This window comes from Myxine glutinosa, chromosome 4, assembly GCF_964187855.1.
Source record: "Myxine glutinosa chromosome 4, kmMyxGlut1.1, whole genome shotgun sequence".
Lineage (NCBI taxonomy): Eukaryota > Metazoa > Chordata > Myxini > Myxiniformes > Myxinidae > Myxine > Myxine glutinosa.
Genome location: NC_136264.1, coordinates 197,724,365 through 197,738,409, shown reverse-complemented (window position 1 = coordinate 197,738,409; position 14,045 = coordinate 197,724,365).

Genomic DNA, 14,045 nt, shown 5'->3' with positions numbered 1-14,045 from the left:
GGGCATCCTCTGTCGTACAAAGTCCTGAACTCCTACCAACCTACATGGCCTTTGGGCACAGCCTGATGGAGTACTGCTCTCTCCTCTGGGTTGGAGCCCCTGCCTCACACTGTGGGGACCAAGTCCTTGAAGATCATTGATATATCCTGTGATGAAGCAGAGTACATGGGCCAATCACTTTCCCATTGTAGATAGGATACTGGTTCTGTCTTCACCATCTCTTTTCTGGTCTTGCACCATCTGCTCTTTTCATTGGCTATCTCACCCCCCCCCCCCCCAAGTCCCCAGATTTCTGCAGGGCTCACACAGTCCACCAGCTCATCTCTACGATTTTGTTCCTCTTTCATCTAACCTGCGGAATCAACTTCCTCATTTTGTTCAATCTCCCTCTTCCCTCCAGTGCGACAAGTTGGCTCCTCACCTTCTCCTCCTGTCCCATCCATAATGCAGTCTTTTCTACCCTCATTTAATCCTCATAAATCTCTCCCTTTCCTTTCCAGGTTATTGTGTTTTCTCCCATCTTCCTCTTCCCACCTTTTGAGTTGTTTTTTTTGTTCCATTGCCTTTTCATCCCCACTTTTCCCTTTGTTCTTTCAGCCCCTGCGTGCTGTTTCAGCTTTTATCGAGCTTGTTCAGCCCCTGAGTTCTCCTCCCCTCCCCTAGCTCTCATTCTTTCCCTCACCCATTCTCCCTCCAAATACCCCTCTGTTGTGTCCTCTACTTTGCTGTTTGTGACTCTAACCCTCTTTCCACTGTTATTCATGTTCTGTTCTGCGTTCAAGCTCTTCCACGAGCCTCGACTTCATATACCAAACAAGATAATTTGCAAACATTGTGATCACTTTAATATTTGATGAAATAATTTAAATAATTGCGAGTAATTGACTGTTGAATAACCAGAAGTTGGGTTTATGACACAATGGAGGGAATATAATCAGTCATTGTAGTTTGAGGCCTGGGATCGTGTTGAACAGCACTATCGTTGTATGGGTAGGCCACCCCGATTCTTTTGCTCGATCTTAACTGCCACATTCACATCTTGAGCATTCGGGAGTTGTGGGTATGCGCTCATCGTTGCTAAGGTGATTGTGGTTTCCAGTAACTCGAATTCTGAAGTTGTTTTACGTCTAGAATTATAATAAAGCCCGTGAGTGAACGGAGATAATAATTGCATCGGTTATGGGTGTTATGGGTCCTGGGCCCTTTCACAGTGTACGGAATGACTTCTTTATTCAAACGGCGTCATGTGTATACCTAGTAGAGCAAGTGTGTGACCTGAGACTCGGTAACCGACCGCCCGGTTGAAACCATACCTGCGCAACAAACTGTTACTGCCGTGTTACAGAATGCTTTAGTCAAATGTTTTCTCATTCGTCGTTGCACACGAACACCCACGGCTGCTTTTGCATGTGAGAGTCAATATTATTGGGGGTCCCTGTACTGTAGGGCCTACTGCGTGAGGCCTTAGCTGTTTTGTGCCACTGAGGATTTCATGGGGTAGGAGGCATTGCCTTTTGTACATTGTCCTTGTACGCTGTGTCTGCTGTTACAATGATTGGATGAAAATGAAACCCTACTGTGATTTTCTCTTGTAGAATGTGATTTTGTCAAACTGCTTTCACTTTTTTTTTTCTTTTTTTTTTTTTGTATACTGAATCGAGGCTCGTGAAAGAGCTAACATTTATTTCACAAACAAATCAACCAGACAAACAAAATATACAAAAAGAGGGAGCGGAAGACAAGATGGGGAGAGAAGGGGAAGCACACAACCACAACATTTGAGAGCAGGGAGAAGTGTGGGAGGGAGAGGGCTTGGGGGGGGCAGGAGGCATGGGAAGGGGAGGGGGGGGGGGGAAGAGGTATAAAACACACAAGGGGACCGAAATTAGCGGGGGTAAAAAAGATCAAGGTTTTGGATGGGGGAGGATAAGAGATGGTGGTGAACAGCTGTTTTAAAGACCTGGAGTGTGGAGTGGGATTGAAGACAGTGAGGGAGTTTGTTCCAGAGGCGGGAGAAAAGAGGAATGAAGGAGTGAAGGTGAGCAGAAAGTCTTGATTTTGGCAGTTTAACCATAAGAGGGTTGCAGGCAGATCTTGTGTGACCTGTAGGAATATTTGGGGGACAGAGCCCAGAGAGGGCTGGGGGGGCAAGGCCAGAGAGGAGTCGGTAGAAGACGGAAAGACCACCAACCTGCCTGCGGTGAGTGAGTGAAAGGCCCTTGGAGTTAGCTTCATCGCGGGAGATTCCAATGATTCTGAACGCTTTGGTTTCAACAGCGTGAAGATGGGCTAGGTGTGAGGCAGGACCAGACCAGAGGGGAGAGCAGTATTCCATAGAGCTGCGGATGAAAGCCTTGTATGTGGTGAGGAGCTCAGGTGTGCCAAGGAAGGACTTCACACGACGGAGGATGCCCAGTCGGCGACTGGCTTTGGAGGCCAGATTTGAAATGTGGTTTTCCCAGGAAAGATCATGGCAAATAGTGAGACCCAAAAGCTTGAGTGACAGAACTTCTTGGAGAGGATTATTCAGAAAGTGGATGGGAGGGTTTTCCAGTCGGTCTTTTCGGAGAGACATCGTAACAGTGTGAGATTTATCAGGATTGAAAGACATGTTCCATTTGTTTGCCCAGTCTGTGATTTTGTTCAGGTCTGCAGAGAGTGAGGAGGCTGCAGACTGCCGATCTGAGGGATGAGGAATGGAGCGACAGAGAGTAGAGACGTCAGCAAAGAGATAGAGAGGATTTTCAAGAGAGTCAGAGAGATCATTGATGAAGACCAGAAAAAGCACAGGGCCCAGAACACTACCTTGGGGAACTCCAGCCTGAACAGGAAGAGGAGATGAGAGAAACCCATTCAGGGCCACATGTTGACTACGACCAGAGAGGAAGTCCGCCAGCCATGCGTGGAGATTTCCATGGATACCAAAGGAGGAGAGTTTGGTGAGCAGAGCAGGGTGCCAGACCGTATCGAAGGCACGTGAAATGTCAAGGGAGACAGCTCTAATTTCCTGTTTGGCGTTGAGGACCTCCATCCATTGTTGAGAAAGCAGAAGCAGCATGTCCAGAGTAGAGTGACCAGGTCTGAAACCAAATTGATGATCAGAGATCAAGCCATTGGAGAAGAGGAAAGATTTCATATCTGAAGCAATGATGGATTCCATGACTTTGCTGATAATTGGGAGAAGGCTGATTGGTCTGTAGTTGCTGGGATCTGTTTTTGCACCTTTTTTGTGCAAAGCGGTGATGTTGGCTGATTTCCAAGCAGATGGCAGATGACCTTGAGCAAAAGAGAGGGTGAAGAGAACAGAAAGAGGGAGTGAAAGAGCGGAAGAACATGATTTTAGGACCCGTGGGCTGATGCCGTCAGGACCAGTTGCAGAATCAGAGTCGAGGGTTGACAGAAACTTTTCCACCTTGTCAGGAGGAAAGGACACAGAGTCCAGGAGCAGCTGAGTACGACTGGGTACGGTGTGTACAGAGAGGGATGGGTTTGGGACACAAGATTTAGAGGCAAACACAGAGTTGAGGCATTCAGCTTTTTCACGTGCGGAGTCAGCCGTTAAGCCGTTTGAGGTGAGGGAGGGGATGGAGGGGGAACAAACACCAGAAACAGATTTGACCAGACGCCACCAGGAGTTGGAAGAGGGAGACAGATAAGAGAGTTCGGTCTTGGGAACGGTGAGATATTGTTTCCTGGCTCTCCTGACGGTGGACACACACTTGTTTCGGGCTTTGTGAAAGGAAATGAGATTTCCTTCCGTTGGATTTGCTTTCCAGGAGACGAAAGCAAGTTGTTTCAGGGCAACAGCCTCACCACAAGATTCCGTGTACCATGGATGGGAGGAAGGGTATGACAACTGAAGACGAGATGGGATAAATCTGTGCATGAGAGAGAGAAATTTATTTGAAAGATTTCCCAGGATGAGTTGATGTCAGAGGCGGTAGAGATGGGAGACCAGTCCAGATGATTGATGGCTGCTTGAAGACCGTGCCAGTTGGCCTGAGTGAAATCCCAGACTCGTCGACGCTGAGGAGGCTCTCTGAGAATGGTCAGAGAGATGTCCACTTTGACAAGCACATGATCAGATGAGCCGATTGGAGCAGAAGAAGAGCAGCAGACATTTTCAGGGAAGTTTGTCATAACCAAATCCAGAAGAGAAGATGCTCCGTTGACTGAGATCCGGGTCGGGAAATTGACAGATTGTGTCAGTCCCAGTGAGTCGCAGAAGTCCTTTGCTGAAGAGCCATGGCTGGTGAGAGAGGTACCCACACCCAGCCAACTGGCATGGTGACAATTGAAATCACCACATATGAGGAAGAGAGAGTTGGGATGGGTAGATAGAAGTTGGTCCATATTATCAGACAGCGAGATGTAGATGGAGTCATCGCTGTTTGGTGGACGGTACAACACACATATGAACAAAAGGTGGGAGCGAAGGGGAAGCCGTAGCCAAAGGTATTCCTGGGGGTGAGGTGGAGAGAGGGCAGTGGAGGGCGAGTGAGGAAGAGAGTTTTCTATAAAGATAGCAACCCCACCTCCAGGACGAGGCTCAGGTCTATCATACCGGAGGAGGGAGTAACCTGGGAGAGATACCAAGGCATCAGCGCCATCATGAAGGAGGAAAGTTTCTGTTAAGCAGATCACATCTGGTTTGTCAGAAGCAACCTGTATGGAGAGATCAGTCAAGTTTGAGCGAAGGCCCCGGATGTTTGAGGTCCATACCGTTAATGAAGAGGAAGGGGGAGCATCGGGTCCAGAACGGGGGGGGGGGGGGGGGGAGGGGTAGGGTAAGATGTGGAAGAGGAGGAAGAGGTAGGGAGAGCTGTTGAAGGTGTGTCAGAGATTTCAGAGATTTCAGAATAGCTTGGAGAAAGAGAAGAATGGGGCGGACAAAAGGTTTGATGGAGATTGGGTGAGGCACAGTGAGGTGTTATTTGAGGAGGGGGAAGAGCGAGGCAGAAGGTTGGGGAAGATGAAGGTGAAAGTTGGAAGGGGGAAGAAGCAGGGAGGATGCTTTGAGGAGGAGGGGTGAGAGGGGAGTCTAGGAGGGGAGGAGCGAGGGAGAGTCTCGGAGGGGAGGGGTGTGGGGGGAGTTTAGGAGGGAGGGGAGGGAAGGGGCAAGGGGGGAGATTTGAAAGGGATGGGTGATGGGGAGGATTTGGAGGGGAGGGGTGAGATTGGATTTTGAAAAGTGTACGATTCATGGGAAACGAACATTTTTTTGCAAAATGAGTTTGAGACCTTCGAGTCAAAAATACGTTTGAGGACACTGAAGGAGGGGTGGAGTTCTGGATAGTTTAGGGAATGTAGAAAGGAGGAACTGTAAGAGATGGTATTATATATATTTTTTGGAATGAATAGATTTGGTGAGCAAGACGAAAGCATCCTTTTGTAGGAAAAGTAGAAAAGGGTGTTATAATATATGAGAGAAAATAGTTGTTCAGGGGAGAGATTATACATTTCTAACCACGTGATCGCGTGATCGCGAACGAAGAACGAACGAACAAATAAAAACAACAAATAAACGAATAAGACCTGGGAAGGAAATATTTTTTGGGGTTTTTTAAATTTATTGAGTAGAGATATTAAACAAGGAGGTATGGGGTGAACGACTGGGACGAAACAGAGAACGAAAATAATTGCAGCACATTCGACGAATCGCTGAGAGAAAAACAAAACCACAAGGTCGGAGACGGTACGGTAGCCTAAGCCTACGAGTACTAGGCCGCAGAATACTCGATACGCATTAACCGACGATTGTGTATACATGTACGAAAAATTAGCACCGAAAATTTTCCAAAAGATACGCTATAGGTCCATACACCGAAAGATAGACACAGTCTCGACAAAAACACAATTGAGAAAGATCACTTAGCTTCGAAAGCGTGAGCGCATGGAACAGCTTCGAAAAGACGTGACCTCGCCGTGATATCGCGAGATCTCCCAAGGATCACCTTCCTTATTTTATAGAAAGTTCATCAAGCAGAATGCATTTGGCCTACTCTTTTCGATGCAATACCGGAGTGTGCAACACAGGAAGGAAGAATACATCGGAAGAAAGTGTAGCACTCAAGAGTGAAGAACAAATACAAGGCATTACCCTTCAGATACAAGAGACACCACAAGTGCCAGGCCATGACTCCTCCACACCAAAAGATGATGTTCATGATCTTGATCCATTCCCTATTCCGTGCTGAAAATCCCATGAGGACAATCTCACAGCCCTTTCTCGAAGCTTTTTGACATTGTGATATCGATATAACCGTAGATGTGTCTTTGCCAGCAGGTGCAATGCATTATTACCTCCGCCACCGAAAGGTGGATGGAGGTTATGTTTTCGACCCTTCTCTGTTTGTCTGTTTGTCTGTCTGTCTGTGAACAAGATTTCGCAAAAGGTTGTGGACGGATTCAGAAGAAATTTGGTGGAGAGGTTGGGTATGTGACAAGGACGAAATTATTCGATTTTGGTGAAGATACGGATCTGAGAATTATTGAAGTGATTCTTCACCATTGAGAAATAGGGGAAAAACGACATTTAGCATGATATCTCGAAAAGTTGTTAACGGATTCGGATGAAAGTTGGTGGAGAGGTTGTGTGTGTGACAAAGAAAAATTGTTTCAATTTTGGTGAAGATTCGAATCTGGATCAGGATCACAGAAATTTTTAAAGTGATTCTTCACCATTGAGTGATGGGGCCAAAAACTATATGTAGCATGATATTTTAAAAACGTGTGGACGGATTATGACAAATCTTGGTGGATGAGTTGGGTCGGCGACAATAACCGGCCGATTCGATTTTGGTTCAGGTCCGGATGCAGATCCGACCTATCAGTGGATACAAAACATAAACTGTTCAGCCTCGCGGAGGTATGCGCTCTTCCATTCTAGTTCTTATATATATTCTTTTCTTTGAAGGGCTGCTTGGAGTATTGTATTTTTATAAAACATTCTTTGCTGATTTGTGCAATATTAATGAAAATTAATATTTTAATATTTAATTTTTTAATTAATTTTTCATTTTAATTAATTATTTTAATTTTTGATTTTAATAATTTATTATTTTAATTATTAAATATTTATATATTTATGTATTTATTTTATTTATTTATTTTTATTATTAAATATTTAAATATTAATTATTAAATATTTAATAATTAATTTAATTAATAATATTAATTTTAATTTTAGATCTTAATTTTAATTTTAATTTAATTTTTTATATTTAATATTTTAATTATTAATGAAAATAATATTAATGAAAATAGTTATAATGGTTGTTTTGATGTTCCACATTTGTGCTAAGCTGTTTAGATAGATTAGTGGACCTGTAAATCTAAGAAAAATTAGTACAACACAAACTTAATAGTTTGACAAAATTAACCTTTATTTCTAACCAAATGAGCATTTGGATAGACTTGGATATTGTTTTGGCAAAATATCACAACTACGGGTTTGCATCTCTAATGAACAGGGTAATTAGAGTTGGCTGCTGAGCCAATTAGAAAGTCGTCTTATCCTTACGTGACGCCTATCTTCCAAGACCCATGGTAGTGAATGAGTGAAGTCCATCTTCGATCTTGGAATGGTGTGGAGCGAGTGCCGGAAAGCGCTTGTCACCCGGCTGCGCAGGCACCCGCTTTCCTCGGGGGTCATAGGGAGGTTGTGTGTCGGAATTTTCACTAATCGAGGAAACATCGAGCTGGAGCCAAATGCTGATTGGACACTGGCAGTGGTCCCGAGGATTATTTATTTTAATCCTATAACCAACGGGAATCCGGTGCTTATTTAGTCGAATGTCGGCGTGGAAGTCCTCGCCATGGTGGCTGAGAAATGGGATGTTAGTTTATGAAAGAGGTATTTGATGTAGTTTAACAAAACTTGCTTGATGCACACGGAGGAACGAAAGAAGTGGACGTGTTGAACTTCGACCATGATTTGTGTGTCATATTTCAGATGCTATATTATTTGCGAAATAAAAATTAGAAAATGATTTTATTGCCTTGTTATGATGATAAGAATATCTGATCTGTACTGTTGGCATTGTTGGAAATGCAATTATGTGCTTGTTTGTACCTTGGAGAGGTTCCATAAAATCATGCGAAGATGTGAATTAGAAAATATTGGCATTGGTGCGTTCATGCAAGAGTTCCAATTGTGTCTGATTGAAGGCGTTATTCGAGTCGTAGGATCATCCAGTCAGGTGCGTGAACGGCATACCGCGTACTTATTGCGGAATCGGACATATATATCGTGCTGGACAAAAGTAAACAAAAGTTAATGTCCCATGTATTGCCAAAAAAACAGAAAATTGTATATTGTTAAACCCATCCGATATAGAACCAACTAGAACGTCACTCGGTAGAGCACACACCTCCGCCAGGCTGAACAGTTTACCTTTTGTATCCCACTGATAGGCCGCATCTGGATTCGGACCTGAACCAAAATTGTGGATCTTCACCAAAATCGAATCTGCTTGTTCGTGTCACCTACCCAACTCATCCGCCAAGTTTTGTCATCATCCGTCGACAACTTTTTGGGATATTGTGTGATACAGCTGTGTATCATCTTTGGCCCAATCTCTGAATGTGAAAATCACTTTAAAAATTCTCTTATCAGGATGCAGATCCTAATCTTCACCAAAATCGAATCAATTTTTTCTTTTCACACACCCAACCCATCCACCAAGTTTTGTCTGAATCCGTCCACAATTTTTTGACATATTCTGCTCACAGACAGACAAGCAAGCAAATAGACAAACATACAGGGGTGAAAACATAACCTCCTACCACCTTTGGTTGCAGAGGTAATAACTTAGAATAATATTACAGAATCTGAAGCCAATCTCATCTGTATTCAAAATAATATTCTATATTGTTGTACCGATCCCATGTGTAGCCAATATAACAGAAATTTCTTTAATTTTATTAAAGAGGGATCTCACTGGCATAAGCTGGTGACGTCACCACCTACTGGTTCACCACCTGACGTCACCACCTGATGTCACCACCTGCTGGTTCTGCCATTTTGCAGGTTATCCGGACCAGAGCAGATCCATACAAGATCATTCAGATCAATCAAGATTTGGATCAGGATCACTGAAAATGTCTGAAGAATATCTGCGACTGGAAGTGGCTCTAGGTTATCTAACGTTGTTAGTCATTCAGATATGGAGAACAGGCATTGGTATATCCAGAAATTAGAAGTTGCTGGGGTCACAGATCCCCATGGCCTGCTGGGAAGCATGCTGACCTCATGGAGAAGTACACTAATGCAGAGCAGCTGCCTGACCTACAGCACCCCGATATCTACAATTATCTAGTAAACACTTCCTCCTACTACACAAAGGAGGCCATTAAAGCTTATGAGCCTGGATGCCTACAAATATTTTGTGGCTGGTTGGGTTCATGGGATGGGTTTATGGAGACTTGGAATGTGCTAAAGAAACAGAGTCTGGTGATGTCCAAAGTAAGTATCAACTAATATTATTTTCAACTAATGTCCGCTTGTAAACACATTGGCCTGCCATATAAATCAGTGGGGCCCATTGACTGTTATGATAGTGCTCTATAAAGCTGTTACCAGGAAATCAACTGATTACTCAATGGAGTCCCAGCTATTTTACCATCCCATTTGAGCCAACTCTAATAATGGTCTAGATTATCATTGGTTGTAAAATCTACCCCCACAATTTAATTGAGTGCATTCGAATACTGTCGTGGCCAAATATAGACACCCACGAATTTTTTTTTTTAAAATAATGCACCATTGTTTTCAGAAAATTGTTGAAATTAAAAAATATATTGGTATCTACAAATGCATTTCTTTAGTTTGCAGTGGAACAAAACAAAAAAAGCTGAAAAAATTACTAAATCTTAGCTTATTCCACACAGAAATCCTAAAATGGCCCGAACAATAGTATTGGCACCTTTTAGAAGTTGTTAGAAATAATTACATTTCAAGCAGGTGATTCTCCTTTACTTTGAAATTGAACTCACCTGTGGTGAGTACTTGCAGGTGCCTGCAATATAAAAATCACTCATTCAACCAGTTTGAATAGAGTAAAGGAGTCTTTCTGCTGTGTTGTGTCACTGTGTGTACCACAATGAGCATGGAGAAAAGAAAGAAAACCATAGAATTGTCTGAGGAGTTCAGACACAAGATTGTAGCCAAGCATGGATAATGTGAAGGCTACAACTCCATCTCCAGAGACCTTGATGTTTCTGTGTCCACCGTACGCAATGTTATCAGGAAGTTTAAGGCCCACGGCACTGTAGCCAACCTCCCTGGATGTGGCCGCAAGAGAAAACTTGATCGAAGATTTGCAGTGTCAGAAAGTTGGGTCGACAGCAGGAACACATCCACCGAACCTTTCGCATTTCCATCATTTCCAGCCTTTGTTGCTGCTCTACGTTCATTACCCATGTCTCACTCCCATAAATCATAACACTTCTCACACATGCAGCATACCCCTTTCCCTTCAGCTTCAACGACACTCCCCTCCTCGTTAGCACGCCACTCAGTTCCCGAAACTTCTTCCATGCACTCTCGAAACTCTCCAGCAACCGTTGCCGAGTCTCATCCGCCTTCTCTATTCAGCATGTCTCCTAGGTAACAAAATGTTTTCACACCTTCCAGCTTCATGCCGTCTCCAAGATCCAACTCAACATTTCCTCCATCTGCAGCTCCATCTGTGCACACCTTACACTTGAATGTAGCTGCCACACTGGTTAATGACCCTCTCAAACCACTACATTTTTGATGAACCCACTCAGCGCACTTTGTACATTGAATGGAATTCACTCCGACACACTTCCTGCACACAGCACACGGCCACCTCCCAGTTCTTTCCACCTCACCACATGCTTTACCACTTGCCATCACCTTCGTCATTCCAATATTCACCTTCAGACCTTTTGCTCCATACATTCCTTCCACTTGTTCATCTTCTCCTTCAGTCCATCCATACTCTCCCCAATCAACACCAGATCATCTGCATACAACAACTCCCACGGTAAACCCTCCTTTACGTTCTGAGCCAGCACCTCCATCACAGCTACACAAAGTAGTGGACTTAGTACCGACCCATGAAGCACTTCCACCTTCACCTCAAACTCACCACTCTTCCCGTCCTTTGTCCTTACAGCTGTGCGCGCTCTGTTGTACATTGCCATGACTACACTGATCAACCATTCCTCCACTCCTAACTTCCTCAATGCCCATGTCACTACTTTACGAGGAACCCTATCGAATGCTTTCTCCAAATCAACAAACCCAAGAAACAACTTCTTCTTCTTCTCCATGTACTTCTCCTGCAACTGCCTCAATAAAAAGCGCGTCTGTCGTTCCTCTTCCTGGCATAAATCCGAACTGCATTTCGTAAATCTTCACTTTTTTCCTTATCCTCCTCTCCAACACCCTTTCCAATACCTTCATTCCATGCTCCAATAACTTTATCGCTCGATACGAGCCACAGTCCAGAGGGTCACCTTCCCCATTGTATAGAGGGACGAGGGTACCCAGTTCCAAATGCACTGGAATGTTGCCTTCTTTCACCACCACATTGCAGATCTCTGTCATTCTCTTCACACCCAAATTTCCCGCTGCCTTCAACATATCTCCCACAACTCCCGTCGACCCTCCTGCTTTTCTACTCTTCATTGCTTTTATCGCTTCCTCAACTTCCTTCTCGGTTATCTTATCTGCCGGTCCTAAAACTGGGTTATTCTCTATGTTACCATCCCATTCATTCTCTGCATTCAACAGTATTTCCATATATCGCTTCCATCTTCCTTTAATTCCATCTGGGTCCACAACGATTTGTCCCACTTTATCCTTCAAGCAACTCACCCCCATTACATCACACCTCTCTTTCGCTATCTGCTTTGCAATCCTGAATACCGCTCTCTGACCCTCTTCCAAATCCAAGCATTCTCCAAACATTTTCCTACATGCCTCCTGCACCTTTGCTACCTCTTTCTTTGCAGCCTTCTTGGCTGCCTTATAACTTTCATGCTCTGCCTTTTCTGCCCACATACCCTTCGCCTTCTGCCCCTCCTTGAACTTCTTCCTCTTCTCATCAATCTTCTTTCCAACTTCATCATCCCACCACCATGTTTCCGAGTGCCTCGGTGGTCCTTTTGTCCATCCACATACCTCACCAACGGCTCCCAACAGACTATCTTTCATTGACATCCAACCACTTTCAAGCTCAACCACATCATCCTCTACCATACTCAGCCTCTCTTTTAATGCCTCCCTCACTGTCACCTCTTTCAACCTCCACACCTTCATTCTCGGTTGGTACTTCACCCGCCGAGCTCTCCTTGCACCTTTCACCCTTATGTCGCAGACAACCAAGTGGTGCTGTGAAACAGCCTCCTCCCCCGGGATCACCTTTGTGTCCCGTAAGTGCCCCCTATCTCGCCTACGCACCAGCAGGTAGTCAACGGTTGTCGTCGACCCACCTGACGTGTATGTAACAAGCTTATTATCCTCTTTCTGGAACTGAGTATTACAAATCAACAAATCAGCTCCATCAGCAAACTCCAAAATACTTTCACCTTCTCCATTTCTCACACCATATCTGTAACCCCCATGAACTCCCTCAAAACCGTCCACACTCCTTCCCACATGTCCATTTATGTCTCCTTCTACCACAACAACTTCCTCATCTTTCACGTTTTCCATAGGTAAAATCCAAAATGGCTGCCAAACCATGTGACATATGATGTCATAAATTTAATATTTTCATACAAATAGCTCATAGATCATGTGCATGCAATTTCAGATTTTTAGCTAAGGAATTCGATTAAAACATTTTGGCTGGTATACCACTTCACCTATGATCATCATTACCATGCTTTTGTTCCCCATTGGGAGTACTTGACAATGTGCCAAGTTTCAAATTTTTCCATTCAGCGGTTTCTGAGATAATTTTTAAATTATTTGCGTTCAGTCCAACATGGCTGCCATACCACATGACCTATAACGTCACAATTATCATAAAAACATTCTGCATAGGTGTCACTCCTACCCTGAAAATTTCGTCTCAATCAGCCATGTGGTTGCTGAGAAAAACGAGGTTTAGCCCATATGGACGGACGGACGGACAACCCGAAAACATAATGCCTCTGGCCACCTTCGGGGACGGAGGCATAAAAAGGGTGAAAATTAGCTGAGAATCACAATCATCACCTTTCTAGTCTAACTTGTTGACAAAGATAATGTGTGCGACTTGTCTACAGGTGGAGAACCTGCAGCAGCAGATCAAGGACAAAGAAAAACAGGTGGAAGGCCTGAAAGACCGTCTCAAAGCGCTGAAAACGGACTCGAGTAACACGGACACGGCGCTGGCAACGCTAGAAGAGGCCCTTTCAGAAAAGGTGATGTTTGAATCTTTTAACTCTATTTCAGGATCTCCTTCAAAACTCAGAACCTCTTCACGACAATCCATGAGTACATGTTGGTTGCAATAGAAAAACTTAAAAGTTTGCTCATCTAATAAACTGAGATTATCTGCAAGTTATAAAATTTCTTATTTTGTTTTATTCACAAAGACCACATTAACAATATTGTCAAGTTTTATATTGTTTTTGGAGGGGTTTGGTGGTTCTTGGAGATACCCTCCACCCCCACCTCCCCCCCCCCCCCAATTGACCCAAGGTTGACCGTTCTGCCCTGCTCAATGACCTTCCTTGCTTTTGTTGCAAATAAAATTTTTTTACTGCAGAATTGTTTGAACAACTAATTGTTGCAAGGTCATTAATTTCCAGGAGAATAATGTTGAAAAGCGAACTAATAGTTTTTGCTTTTATGTTAGAAACAACACAATCAGAGACTTTTGCACTCTTTAATACATGTCATTGATAGTTTTTTGTTTTTAATCTGAAATTTTTCTCTATTTATTTTTCTCCCCCACCGAATGCATAACATCCGAATGCATGTTCTGGCTCGGAAGATCCCAATGGATTGATATGTCGTGTAGAACAGATTGTTCTATTTCCAGGAACTAATAATCGAACGGCTGCGGGATCAGCGTGAGCGC